This window comes from Battus philenor, unplaced genomic scaffold, assembly GCF_028537555.1.
Source record: "Battus philenor isolate CCGP_79_NKW_IND1 unplaced genomic scaffold, ilBatPhil1.0.hap1 SCAF_9, whole genome shotgun sequence".
In the NCBI taxonomy this organism is placed as follows: domain Eukaryota; kingdom Metazoa; phylum Arthropoda; class Insecta; order Lepidoptera; family Papilionidae; genus Battus; species Battus philenor.
This window is the reverse complement of record NW_027181759.1, coordinates 6,911,213-6,925,222: the sequence shown is the minus strand read 5'-3', so window position 1 is coordinate 6,925,222 and position 14,010 is coordinate 6,911,213.

Here is a 14,010-nt window from a genome sequence, read left to right as displayed (position 1 = left end):
TAGTTATAAGTTAATAAGCCGTAAATGCTTGTTAAAAGTTTCGGAGCTAGAAAAACTAATTTAAACTTTGAAGGGTGATATTATTTATTCAGCATCAGTTCTGCTGTTTAGTTAATATTTTTTACGGTCACATTAATCGTAAAACGTAGTTAACGTAATTTATTTTTAAAATAGTAACATCATTTAAACAAATCAGTACACTATTGCAGCTATACACAGTTGACAGATCTCAAACATTTAAAAAATGTACATAAATATTGAAGGTTTATTTTTCGGTAAGCAAATTTAATAACATCACCGCTAACATTGGTTCTGCGGTCAACAGGAACAGAATCCTGAGGTTTCGCGAAGTTGAAAAAAAATATTGTGTATATTAGTCTTAAAAATGTTATTTTAAACACTAAAAGTTAATGTATGTTTAATGCCAAAAAATGAAATACGATGATGACACAAGCTTTTAGAACAGGCCAATTTAGTGAAGTTAAACAGAAAATTTCGACAAACTTGATTTCAATAAATTTAAATTTAAAATATCTTGCACGATCATTAAGACGTTAGGAGGCTTTGTACTTCTTGGATACTTCATATTTTGACCGAAGCTTAAAAAACACCATCGCTTTTATTGACATTCATTTATATAGAACTTCAACGGTGGTGTCTCTAATGCTGTATTTTTTGTAATGGTCCTGAAATTAAAAGACAATTTTTAAAGATGTTTCCTTTCGTAGAATTACCTACAAAACCTAAGTAAGAAAATCTTTATTCTTTTGTCTGCTGTGCCATCACGTTATAAACAATATTTATTTCGAAAATATGAAAAAAGTAACAGTAAAGCTGCAGCTTGTAAGCTGTTTTAAGAACGGGCAGCTGTGCTCTCAAACACTTTAAAAAATCCTTACATTAGTGGGCTATTGCTTCTCAAAACGGTTTACAGATTGTATCGATGAATAATTTGTCAAGTGGACTATTTTGAAAAACAAAAAACCATTTATAAGTTGAAACTTTTCTTAAGTTGAAGATTTTCAATGTACAAGATACACGGCGAAATTACGGGTCTCTAAAAATCTTTTTCCACGTGAAATCTTTTTCAAAATGAGATCGCTCTAAAGATAAGGGTAGATAAGACGACAAGCCTTCCTAGAAGGACTCGATTGATAGGCAGGTAGTCTGATTAAACTTGAATTTGCTATGGAACTAAAAAATATCATTGACTGGATCCTCCTACTTAGAAATAAATAAATATTTTTCGATACTCAAAAACATATGCCATATATATAATCGGTTTAAATCGTGGGTATAATATTAAGATACCGCTCGGTGACAACGTCAGTGCGAATGTATTTACCTTTGTAGTACATAAACTTGAAAAGGCATATAATTTTGAATAAGTAATAATTATTGTTTGTGAAATGAAAAGAAATAATAATAAATCGGCGCTTACAGCAAAACTAATGTAATTGATGTTAGCATGTTTATAAACGGCAACAGAGTTCTAATATTCTGTATAAGCCTTATAATATTGTTTTCTCTTCTCCATTTCTATTCTTTTAGTCTCTAATCATTACGTACATTGAAAATTACATTAGGCTTATATGTAAAAACCTTGAACTTCAGTTATATTACCAAAAAAACTTAGGTAATAATTGTTAAATTTCTTTAAAAATGATAAATTTTTGATTTGTCGCTATGCATTAATTAATTTTTATCAATTACGAAAATTTCAAATTACAAGTTTTAAATATTTGTTTATTTTTGGCTGACACAATTAGTGAATTAATTTGGCAAAGAATTACTGCAATTTCAGACACCACTAGTACTTTTATTTGGTGATTAACCCACTCGCTTCGGGCAAATTGCCCGCATTTGTTTGTCTCTACAAATCTCATTAAACAAGTGCTTTGATTCAGATACAAGTTATGAGGAACAAACATTAAAATTTTTCGCGTTGCCTTAAACATTTACATTTACATGCAACAATGTTTTTTCATCAGAAACCTCTTACACCTCATAAGTATTACTTTTATCACTGAAACTTGCAAATTTTAATGTAACGCAAGTCTTTTCCCTAAAAAGTTGTCCAGGTGTGTAAAATCCAAAATTATTAGCAACAGCACGTTTGTTTTAAACTTCGGTGTGATTTATTACCTAGAGATGTCCAAGAAAATTTTCTTGTAATATATGGCACACTAAGTTTTTTGCTTTCACTGAAAGCATAAGTAAACAGACAGTTTTTTTTTTGATGCGAATAAATTATACACTACGAAAAAAGTGGAAGACTTGATTGATCATATTATCTACTAGCGTTAAAAATATGTGATCGACAAAGAGCTCGCACGTGTTAGATGCTCAAAGTGACTTCATTGACACGTGACTCATTAACAGGAATGCGATGATAGGCTACAGGACGATGAATGATCGTTTTAAGCCGAGAAATATGGTACACAAACCCCCTTTACTTATCTTAAGAAGATTCGATATCATGGTGGCCTATCCTTGGCGACTTGTGTCTGCGAAGTCCGACAGCGTGATGATTGATTACCATTAAGAACGAAGAATCGTCAGTCCGAATTATTTGTAGACAACCTGCGAATGTCCGTCTGTCGTGTTTACTCGAGAACCGTTATTACGCAGCTGCTATCTATTCTGCGCGCTACGTTATCTGCCAATGTCACTTTACTTGCCAATCTGTGAGGATGTTCGTCTACAAATCTCCTTAACCCTGAGTCCACACAGCCCATCCTATACGAAGCCATGGCCAGCTTAACCATAGTTTTCCTGCAAAACCTATTTAGGCATTTGCAAACATAAAACCAAAAAGTAACTAATAAATGCTTTATGATTAAATAAAAAACACGTCTATAATTTTAATGGAAATGAATGTTCAAGTGTATTGTTATGTTTATATAGTATCATTTAACCACCTAATAAAATTGTAAGCGTCAGATTTACGACCTATGAAAATCTAATCCAGTAGCGGTATCACTTTAATGGGAACGAAGATAATTTTATTTTATTTGTTTCAGTACAACATATTAATATTTCGGGACTATTTTATGTACAAAAATATATAATATTGTTTATTTTCAAAATCCATAATATAAATTGTCTTTTTAAATAATTCTGGAATCTTTGTATTTTATATTTTTTTAAATATTTCTTTTCTGTTATTCATTCAATGCGTTCTTACAAAACACAAACTAAAAAATGAGGTATCGTGCTGAAACCTCATTGCTGTATCTAAAGCAGCAAATGATATTACTCTAAAGAAATTTTATATGCTCCTTGCCACCTGCAACAAGAAGCATTAGATCTTTCTACATCTATCAAATTATTTGCCACGAACACGTGTCTGTTTTTCTCCGTTATTTCACTGGTTACACTTATTTAATAAAAATGAAATAATACTATTTTTGAAGAACTGGTTACAAAGCTTTAAAATAAGGCTACATAATACGAATTTAATAGAAGCGAGTTACACAAAATTCCGGTTAGGATAATAATATTAATTTAAAACTATGTTCTTAATTATTTTAGCCGATATGTTAACGAGACGTTTAAATAATAAGGATTAATGAGTTTTAAAACATGTGCTGCCCTGAAAACTATAATATTAGAGATAATTTATGATAAATTTTGATAAGTTAATGAATAAACTTATATTAATAGGTATTTTAATGTGATTATTCAACCGTTTTCTAGCGGTTTTATTAGAAATCTAAAAGACAGGCCAGGCCGACAGTGTACGTATAATTTTTTTACTGCTATCAACCAATAAAATTTCTTAAAGTGCGAATTTTTTCAAAAAATTATTTTTATGTATATGTCAACAATATACAATAAATAAAGTGAGAATGTTTACATTTTTAACACATAATGTATAAAATATAAATATTAATAAGTCACAGAATTTTATAAAATACTAGTTAAAATTCAAAATTAAAAGATTTCCATTAAAAGCTTTCGAAATAATGCTTTTAACGGATAAATTAAAAAGTTTTCTTTGCGACTGTTACCCAAACCCCTTTTAAAGGTCATTAATAAATGAATAGACAACAGTCAATCAAAGGTTTTAAAAGCTTTATTTACTGAATGGTAACAACTTTACGGCGAAGTTTGGTCTTATTGAATTGTGTTAATCTTGTTATCTTAAACAGAGTTTAAGGTTTTTGTAATAGTGCTTGTGGACCAGTAAGATTATATGAGATTATTCTATATATACAGTAACGGGACCAACAGAATCTCTTATAATATTGTATTTCAATCACTTAATGTGTGGACCACTCGGCAATCTAAGGAAGGATACTGATCCTACCTCGGATCGCCCACGCTGTTTGTGGCGGCGGCGTGGGAGGCCGACGCCGTTTACGTAACGGACGGTGGGAAGTGTTGTGAACAATTTTTGAGCATCGCACGCGTTTTTTCGTGCGATTAGCGATCGCCAGTGGAGTGGTTTCTGTAGATGGTGAGTTATTGCTTGCTGTGTAGTGAGTGTCTGAAGCGTGCGGTGTGTGATGAGTTGATTGTGCGAACCCTGCGATAGGATCTGTAAGGACCTCTTTAGGACGCCTTACGAGGTTTCTGAAGTAGGTGCCGGGGGAGTAGCGAGAGAAGTTCGCTATGAGGGGGTTGGGATGGGAAGAGGCCTTCGCGAAATATGCCTTTTAGCATGCCTGGAAGAACTCTTTTACGGTTTTAAGTTTAAGGTCACTATGGAGGTCGATGTTACGCGGTAAGCGGTTCTGTAACGACTGTAGGGGTTGAAGTATGTGTGGTATGGGGTGAAGACTACGCTTACGTAAGCAAATACGGGTCTTACGCAGGTCTTACAGAGGAGGAGTTTATGTCTGAAGGACAACTTACTTGAGGGGCTAAGGAGGGGGTAAAGCCTAAACAGTATGGTGCGGGCTTTTATTTGTGACGAGGTTAGTGTGGTTTTGAAATAGAAGTCAAAGGTGACCCCCAGGTATTTTTCGTCCAGGGGATAGGACGACCGTAAAGGGATATGACTTCCGGATTTTAAGCGAGTCTAGATCTAAGTTAGCGGGATAGTTTGAAGACGATCGCCTGACTTTTGTCAGGGTCAACGTCTTCACGCCACTGACGAAAGCAATCGCCTAGTTGCTTGGTTGCGCGTTGAAGGTGGCGTGTGAGGGTGGCTGCGAATTTTCCCGTGGCGAAGAGCTTAGTGTCATCAGCGAAGAGAGCTAGGTTGATAAGCAAGAGCCCTTGGGAAAACCTGCCCGGAGGAGACGGGGGGAGAATAGAAAGCCGTCTAAATGATATCTAAAGGCACGATTCTATAAGAAGGCTCCCATGATCTTGACGAGCCGCTCCGGCACGCACAATTTGGGCTATAAATGCTCGCATTGATTTTCTTACATTTTATAAATAATAAATATACACAGGTGATAACTTTAGACGATAGCGACGTTGTTATACTAGTTAGAGTAGTCTCTTAAAGAATTTTATATTGTATGTTCACAAAAAATTTCGTTGTAATAACGTTGTGTTAATTTTTAAGCTGTATCTTGTAACATAATTTCAATTTTATTAAAAGCATTAATCTAGTTCTATCAAATTATTGTCGTAACCTTGTTTGTCTTTTTCTACATCAAGTATCTTTAGTTTTACATTCAGTATTTAGACATTAATAAGAAAAATCGTACCGCAAATGCTATTTGATATATGTTCAACAAAATCTGAACGAAATCATTAGATACCCTTTCATTCGTCTGAAGTGGTCGTTAGAATATTGCAGAAAGTTCTACACGTTGCAGTCGCTGAATCACCATTTATAATACTCTGCCCTCACCGGTCTAAGGCAACTAAATTCCCAAAAGGCAAAGTAACGCTTAACATTACCCCCTTCGGTTTTATAGCATTCACATAATAAACTAAACAAATATTGACGATCATAAACCTTAAAATTGAGTTATGAAGACCTAATTTTATGCAATAGTCGATTTTAATCGTTGGCTTGGCATTTAACATTTACATTGAGTTCTTCTCTTACTCTTTATAATGTAATACTTGTATGCTTGCGTAAGTCTACTGCCAATCATATGCAATTCTCTCAAATTTTCAGGAAACCTATAATTCTGGACTTCACTCTGACAAAAATTAGGTACGATTTGAACTTTATTTATTCATTTATTTATGTTATGATGATCACTTGTGTCGTCATGATAAGAATACCTAAAAATCACAATTTATAACAAAAAAAACAATCAGTTTGAACTCTATAACGGCATCTTTTAACTAAAAGCTAAAATAGTTTCAAATATGCCCTGATCTCTGGAGAAACCACAGAGAATATATAAATTTTATTCATGATTTTTGCGATCACTTTCACTATCATAATATAATGCACGTAAGAGAGTATAACACGCTTATTTTTATTTCTAATGTTATGTATGATGTTACATCAATTATTTACTGTCTTGACTAATTTTACGGGTATATTATTTTACCGTACAGAGAAAACAAACAGAAAAAGGAGCTTACAAACTAATGTACTTAATAAATAAATGGAAACATTTTAGTATCCACTAATAATACATTATCGAAAAAAATGGTCATAAAACAAAGGGACAATTCTAATGGACGGATGGTGCTAAGCCTATTGGGGCTATTTGCAATAAAGCGGCGAAGAATAATGGATTGGGTGATATTATCCAGAGCTGCCACTATAAAACTTTGCTTTTATCTAGAGTAATGTCGACATAAGCGCAGGCTATTCCTGCTTTAGGGTGCCATTCCAAACTTGTGTAACCACAACTGTCTGTGATAATTACGTTTATGTTTTGTCTTGTTTATGTCTTGTTACAGTAAAGTGAGTAAATAGGCACACGCTATGAAGTTTATTCATTTATGATGCTTAATAAAATGTAATATATTAAAAATCTTAAAGAATTTAAGACATAATGTAGAAAACACGAAACAGATATAATAATTTTATTTAATTATAAAAAATCAGAGTATTTAGATTTAAAATTAACTGCAACACTTACGCATAATTATGAATTTAATTTGACTATAAAGTTTTAAACCGTCTTATTTGGTAAATCATTGCGGTGATTTGATTAACTTTAGTTATGATAACGTAGTAATTTCAGAGATTGTTTTCTTTCCATGCGTTTTTGAAAGAAGGTTATAGGTCGTACCATACCACTGAGCTCAGCAGCATTGCAACTCAAGTTAATTTTAGACAAGGGGATATTAAACGTTTGGTTGGGGCCTTAATATTTAACACACACTTATAAAATCAATGCATCTGTAAGTTGCATAAAACTTTTTTCTTGGACCGATCATTCACGCGGCTTAAGTATGTACAACAGTACTTCAGGCATATTCACAGATAAAATAGAACATTCGACAAACGTTTTACTCATACATAGATATGATACTGAAGATTTCAAACTACACTAGTATATTTTAACATAGGAAACAGGTGAGCAATGTAAATAAAGGATTATTTTTTAAATAGGTTCTATAAATGATTTACCATGGCACTTAAAAATGTGTATCACATTAATTAATACAACGATTTCGCGAATTATGTCTATTAGATTATTAGTTTATTATTTTACAGATTTTAATAAACACAAAATATAACGAAAGTTTAAATTAACTCTGAGTGCTGCATGCTCTACGCCGGGTTTCAACGTTCTCATTTCCCAGATTGAATCCAAACAATAGAACGTCGAAAATTTACATCACAAAATGTAGCAAAGGATCTCTTTGATGATCGATGTACATGTGATTATTTGGTTTATAGAGAACATCTCTTAGGCATCGAAAATATTTTTATTATTTTAAATAAATTAATTTACACATTCTGTAGTTATTTTGTGGTTTATAATTTTGACAACTCTTTGTGATATACTTTTTAAAATCAAAAAACACTTTAACCTCCTATTTATAATTTCAGTTTCAAATTTATTATTTATTAATTTATTTACGTACCATAATAAAGTAATTACAAAGAGAAAAATATTTTACGTAATAGTTAATAAATAAATTAAAATTTTAGCCGGCTTAAATAAAGATTTCAATTAAAACTTTAAATTACATTCTCTTCGCTCGTATCACTTTAACATTAATCATTCTGTAAATTGAGCAAGCTTGTGTCTTTTTAAAGTCGCTCAAACGTTTAAAAATTATCTTAGTTTTCTTTAATAATTATAACTTTATAAATTATTGACTGCAAAGTCTGTAGTAAATAAAATCTGCTGAGGACTACACAAAAGTCTTCGGCGAGTGAGGCTATAAAATTCGGCTTTTCTGGGCAACAAGCTCATGACGACACTCAATGATTCCAATCGAAAAAAATGGGCATAAATATAGTATTGTATAAACCTCTTATATCGAAATATCATTAATTTGTCTATTTTAAGTAGAACAGAAAAACATAAAACCGAAAACTGAACATTACATTTTCTCGAAAAAATATCAAATCTTTTTAAACTTTTCAAGTTCTAACTCATTAACGTGTAAAAATAGCTAGACATCTCAAGGTTAAGCTCGAGTTGTCTGTTTTTGTATCACATTTACTCTTCAGTCTCGTCATTACTGGTACCACTTAGTACTACTTTCTTATTAAAGAGAAGAAAGGTTTTATTTATTATAGTAATTTAGATACAAACTTTATACAAGAAAAAACTATAATTTATTTTTAGATATACGTGTAGCTTACCTTGTATTAATTCGTGATGGGTAAAAAAATCATAATTTATAACTAAGATAAGAAGAAAGAGAATTATTAATGTCTTCTTATAATATATTACATAAAAACGGTAAAACAAAATGGAAGCAAAATTTATGTAATGAACGACGCTGAGCTTACTTGGGAAATATATCGTGAAGAAGAAAAAATTAGGGAAAATTTTGCTTAACTCTAACAAAATTACTGCTTTCAGTATCTAATTCGATTCTAAAAATTTAGATCTTTGCGGCTTAATAAGTACAGAAAACATATAGAATGACTAGTTTTAGGTGAAAAAGCTTTTAATTACATTTTTAAGTATACGTATTTTTAAAAATTACGTATTTTTAAGTATATGACATATGAGTTAACACAAATCTTTAAAGCTTTTGTATCTATTCCCAATAATTCTGAGCAGAGTAATCTTTCTAAAATATGTTACATTAATTTATTTTTTCTCTTGTGATTCGATAGTCCAATAACTTCTGCAGAGACACATAGTAAACACTAATTAACTGTAAACCGAATTTCGTTATGGTTTTTCTTACTACATATTCGTTATTAAATATTCCTGAAACCGTTGATTTTGGATATATTGTATTACACATTAATTAAAAGTAAATCACCTCCACATAACCTCCGTTAAAACTTTTACTAAGCTAAGACTTTTTTATATAATAAACGATATTTCTTTTATTCATGTATTCTTTTTGAATATTTATATGTGCATAGATGGTTCTTATTACCACCCAACGAGAAACCATCCGTGTAAAAGGCAGTTATGATCCATGTGGTATTTATTATAGAGACTATTTACAATTGTAACTGACCCAAAAACGATGGCTTCAACTATATGTTTATAACAGCTCAAATTCAAATTGGGTGTTCGAATTTCAATTTGAGGGATTAATAACAATTTAAATCTAAAAAGTATTGATGACTGCAGTGGCCAGTAACACGAAATATTTTTAGTTAACATTTGTTAACATATTACAATAATTTTATGTGTCCATCGAAAATCAATTAATAAGACATGCCGTCTTTGTGTTCAATGTTAAAAAACTGAGAATATTTTTATCTTGTCGAGAAAGGATACAGAACATCAATTTAGACGTCTACGACTGGAGTAAGGTGGAAGCCGTTATCTTGAGATTATATTTGGATATTGTTAGCAAGCCGGAGCAACTACGGCACAAATGAAGGAACCTACTTTTTCCAAGGTTGAAAACCGAGTGGCTCGCTATTTTCTTCTCATTAACCTCTTTCAACTTTGCCAGTTGTTCTAGAAACAATTACTGTATTTTACTTAAAACAACTTAAAAATACACAAAGGTGTTTACTTAACCTTTCGACTTTATTCTTTATACTCGTTATTGTCAAACATTTATGAATGAAAATAGCATCTTATTTTGATTAAATTACATTAAACAAAATTTAAATTTCTAACAACTTTTATAAACATAATACTCCAATTGCTACTTTAACATATGAATCACCCTGTAGTAGTATTAAAAATTGCGATTATATGTGTATAAATTATTGTACATATTTAATATGTGTTATATGTGTAGAATGTAAAAAAGAATGACATGAATATAAAAGCATGTCGGAATTAGCAATATTCAACTAAGAAAAAAAACCAAGCTGACCGACATCTCGAGAAATATAGACCTCCTAAAATGGAGATAGAAAAAGACGAAAAAGATCAAAAACTTACTACGAAACCCAAATTATCAAAACGAGTTGCCCAAGATCGGTAACAATGAAAAATACGGCAGAGGCTTTTTTCAATGCACATAGTGAACTCATAGATAAGCATATAACACATTTGATAGCCACTAAAAACCAATTCCCTCACCCAGGTTATGCACCTAATTAAATTAATAACTTAAAGTTAAAATAATAAACTTTAGAATGAGCTGCAATTTCCCAAAACTTTGAAATTACAACATTTACCCCGAAGATTGTACACGATAAAACTTACGAATTTACGAAACGTTTGGCAGATATTCAGACTCATAGTAGCCCTAGTTCTACTATAAAAATACAAACAACTAATAAAAAGATTCAATCAAACTATTCTGAAACTTTATGATACATAGATAAAACAATTTATGTATATAAACGGAAGAACGGGCAAAAGCCTTTGCAATTCATTCTTTATTCAGGAAGCCTGAAGTTTATTGTCGTAGACGCGCTGTCTACGTGAAATCAAGGGAAGCAATTAGGCTCGTTGATCGTTTTAACTTGAATATATAAAAAGAAAATTTTATCAATTTGTAACTCGGGTACATATATTTGCAAAATCTTTGCTGTCTGGTTTAATTATTTCTTAATTTACAAGCGTCTCCACGATAGCATGATTTATTATTATTAAATCATATTTTTCATAATAAATTAAACTCTTTCTAAAACTTTTTAAAACTATATTTCACTATAAAAGTTTTATTAAACAACATTTTAAAGCAAAATACGCGAATAAAAGTATCCTGATAACTGGTATGATTCTCTCTTGGTCTAGTAATTGCATTTGTTATGGCGTTAAAAAAACTAGGACCCTAACTTTTAAGCATTATATATTAATACCAAAAAAAAAGGGTAAAGATTTAAGCTATATCAATACATTTTTAAACGTTTAGCCCAGAGGTAGAGACAGAGACTTGTGATCGTAGATCGCGTGTTTGACTCCCACAATACTATATTAATAAATAGATATCTTTAGGGGGCCTATGCCTTAGAGTAGGCATCTATGTGCGAAAACAATGACGTCACTTTTAAATAAACCTAAAACCTTTATAGTCGTTTTTAACAACATTTTTTTCTGTAATACTTCCACATTTATTATCAAGTTTGTGAGTGGACCTACTATGTATAACCTTTAACAGTATGCTCCCATTAAAACTTTCAATTAAGGCTTAGTTAATTTCGAACAGTAGACCTATAATTTATATATTTATGTATTCAGTTTCATGTAAATGTTTACATAGAATTAAATAGAATATTTATTCAATAATTATTATCTAAGACCCTCAATCACTCCAATGAACAGAACCACTTAAAAGAAATTTATCAACTTAAGTAAAAAGAAAAACAAATCAAACTAATCCTATCCAATTATACTGAAGTGGAACAAAAGGATGAAGTTAATAACATTTATGTCTCTATTTATTACAAGTACTTTGAAGACTGAGTATTTGCCAGTACAAAAAATTGTAATCCTAAATATTACAGAGTAAAAATTAACGAAAGAGCTTTTGCTGAATGCAAAAGTTTATTCACTAAATTTGAACATAATATAACACTGCAAAATTGTTCGAAGTTTAACAAATCCATATGTAACTATTAAAACCAGATATGCTTGCAAGTAGTAAAATAAAATTTTCTCGTATTAATAGTTAAAACAACTTTTCAATTATACTATTCAATATTGTGGTTTTCTAGCTGGAAGTTACCTAATCGATTATGTACGCCTCAAATCTGAATGTCGTGACCAACCAAAGGCAGGGTTTTCTCGGGAATTTTTTTAGCTTCTCTGAACTTCTGTAGTCGTTTCATGTCTACATAACAATGTAATCGTCAGGTTACTTAGCACTCCCACAATCACTGCCCGAGTATCAGCAATGACTGTTTCACAGCTAGGTTTAGTCTTAGTCTCCCTAACCAAATCTGATTCTTTTATTTCGGACATGGAACTGGTACGGTGGAGGATATTGTGCTTTTAATCGTCTTTTAAGTCACGTCAGGAAGTTCAAGGGTGGTGCAATCCTCCGAGATGGTCTTGTACGCTACACAGGTGAAATGGTTTAACAATTATTAAACTTGCTAAAACACTTATTTTAATACCCATGAAAGTAGCTGTAGTTTTTTTTCCGAACTGGCACCTGCGTGGTCGTACGAGGGTTTAGATCGCATTAGTCTGGTCAATACGTTAAGAACTGTTGAACTGTTGAACTCTATAAATTAAGAACAACTTACCTGGTCAGTCCGTTGTGAAAGCCTAGTTCAAGAATACTGTTCCGAAGGCTCGCTGTTAATGGTGAGCAGCCTTAAGTCTAGCTGTCGTCGTACTTGGGCAAATTATGTTTGACAAAGCGGCTAAAGATCAAATCCGCTGCTGGTGGCTAAGAATAAATAATATCTTTGGTCACTTCCTCTCTTTGTCACTTGGTGATGGATTCAATCAAGTCCGTTTCTTACATTAAGTGAAGACAACAAGATATAAAATAAGCTACATTTTTGCGCACTTCTTCTGATGGTTGACAATGATCTTGGGGCATATGTAGCGATATTCGTAGAGTTTTAGACAGTACTTTTTTAAAGAAAAATTTACAGGTCAAGTCATTTTTCTTACGTAAAAGCAAAAAGCAGTATCACACTCAAGTTATTAATCTTGAAGTATGTTTACGTATTAGCTTAAAATCGACGTTCAAAAAAGTAGGAAATATCCTTGTTTAATAGCTTAACTTCTTTCTTGATATTCTTTATCGCTCAATCCTTAGCGCAGAGATATCAGTGGGTAAATATTTAAAAATAATTTAATACGAGTATATCATTTTAGTGATTAAGCCAATTTTTCCGCCAAAAGGCCCCACAGATTTTTTTGTTATAATTTTTTGCACACCCTAATTCTGAAGAGAAATTAATTGCAATGACGCGTTGGACAAAAAAGAAGAAAGAACGAAGTCGAAGATGTGAGAAAGACAAAATAGCAAAATATTATTTATAGTATCCTAAAAACGACAGAATACACCAATAGTATGCAATAGTAAACTTTAAATTAAATTTTAATTCCATTTAATTCTATATATGTCTTTTTGTAGTCTTAATGAATTCTCTTAATTTTAAGGAGTTGATAAATCAATACTTAGTTATATTTGCACTCTACTAACGTTAGTAGATTAGTGCATGAGTCACAGAAGTAGCTCCTAAGGCACTACAATAACATGACATTGAACTCTCGAATACACTTATAGATTCATATAATGTACAGACAACGTTTCAATTATAGTGAACTTAATCTGGTATTTAACTTCAAAGTTAATAAAATTTTATTTTGTATAGTTAAAAGCAAATAGTCGGGTTCAACAAATTGGTGAAAAACGATATTTATAAGACGCAGGTCGCTATCGAGTGGTCCTATTGGAAATTTTTAAGGGGAGGCCTATGTCCATAGGCCTCCTCTTAAAGAAAAAAAAAACTAGGGCAAAAACGATGATGATGATATACAAGGATTGTAGAAAAAAACTACGTACTTGGACTTGTCAATATCGAAACAACGTTACCTTCAGAAATGGAAAAACTATTTA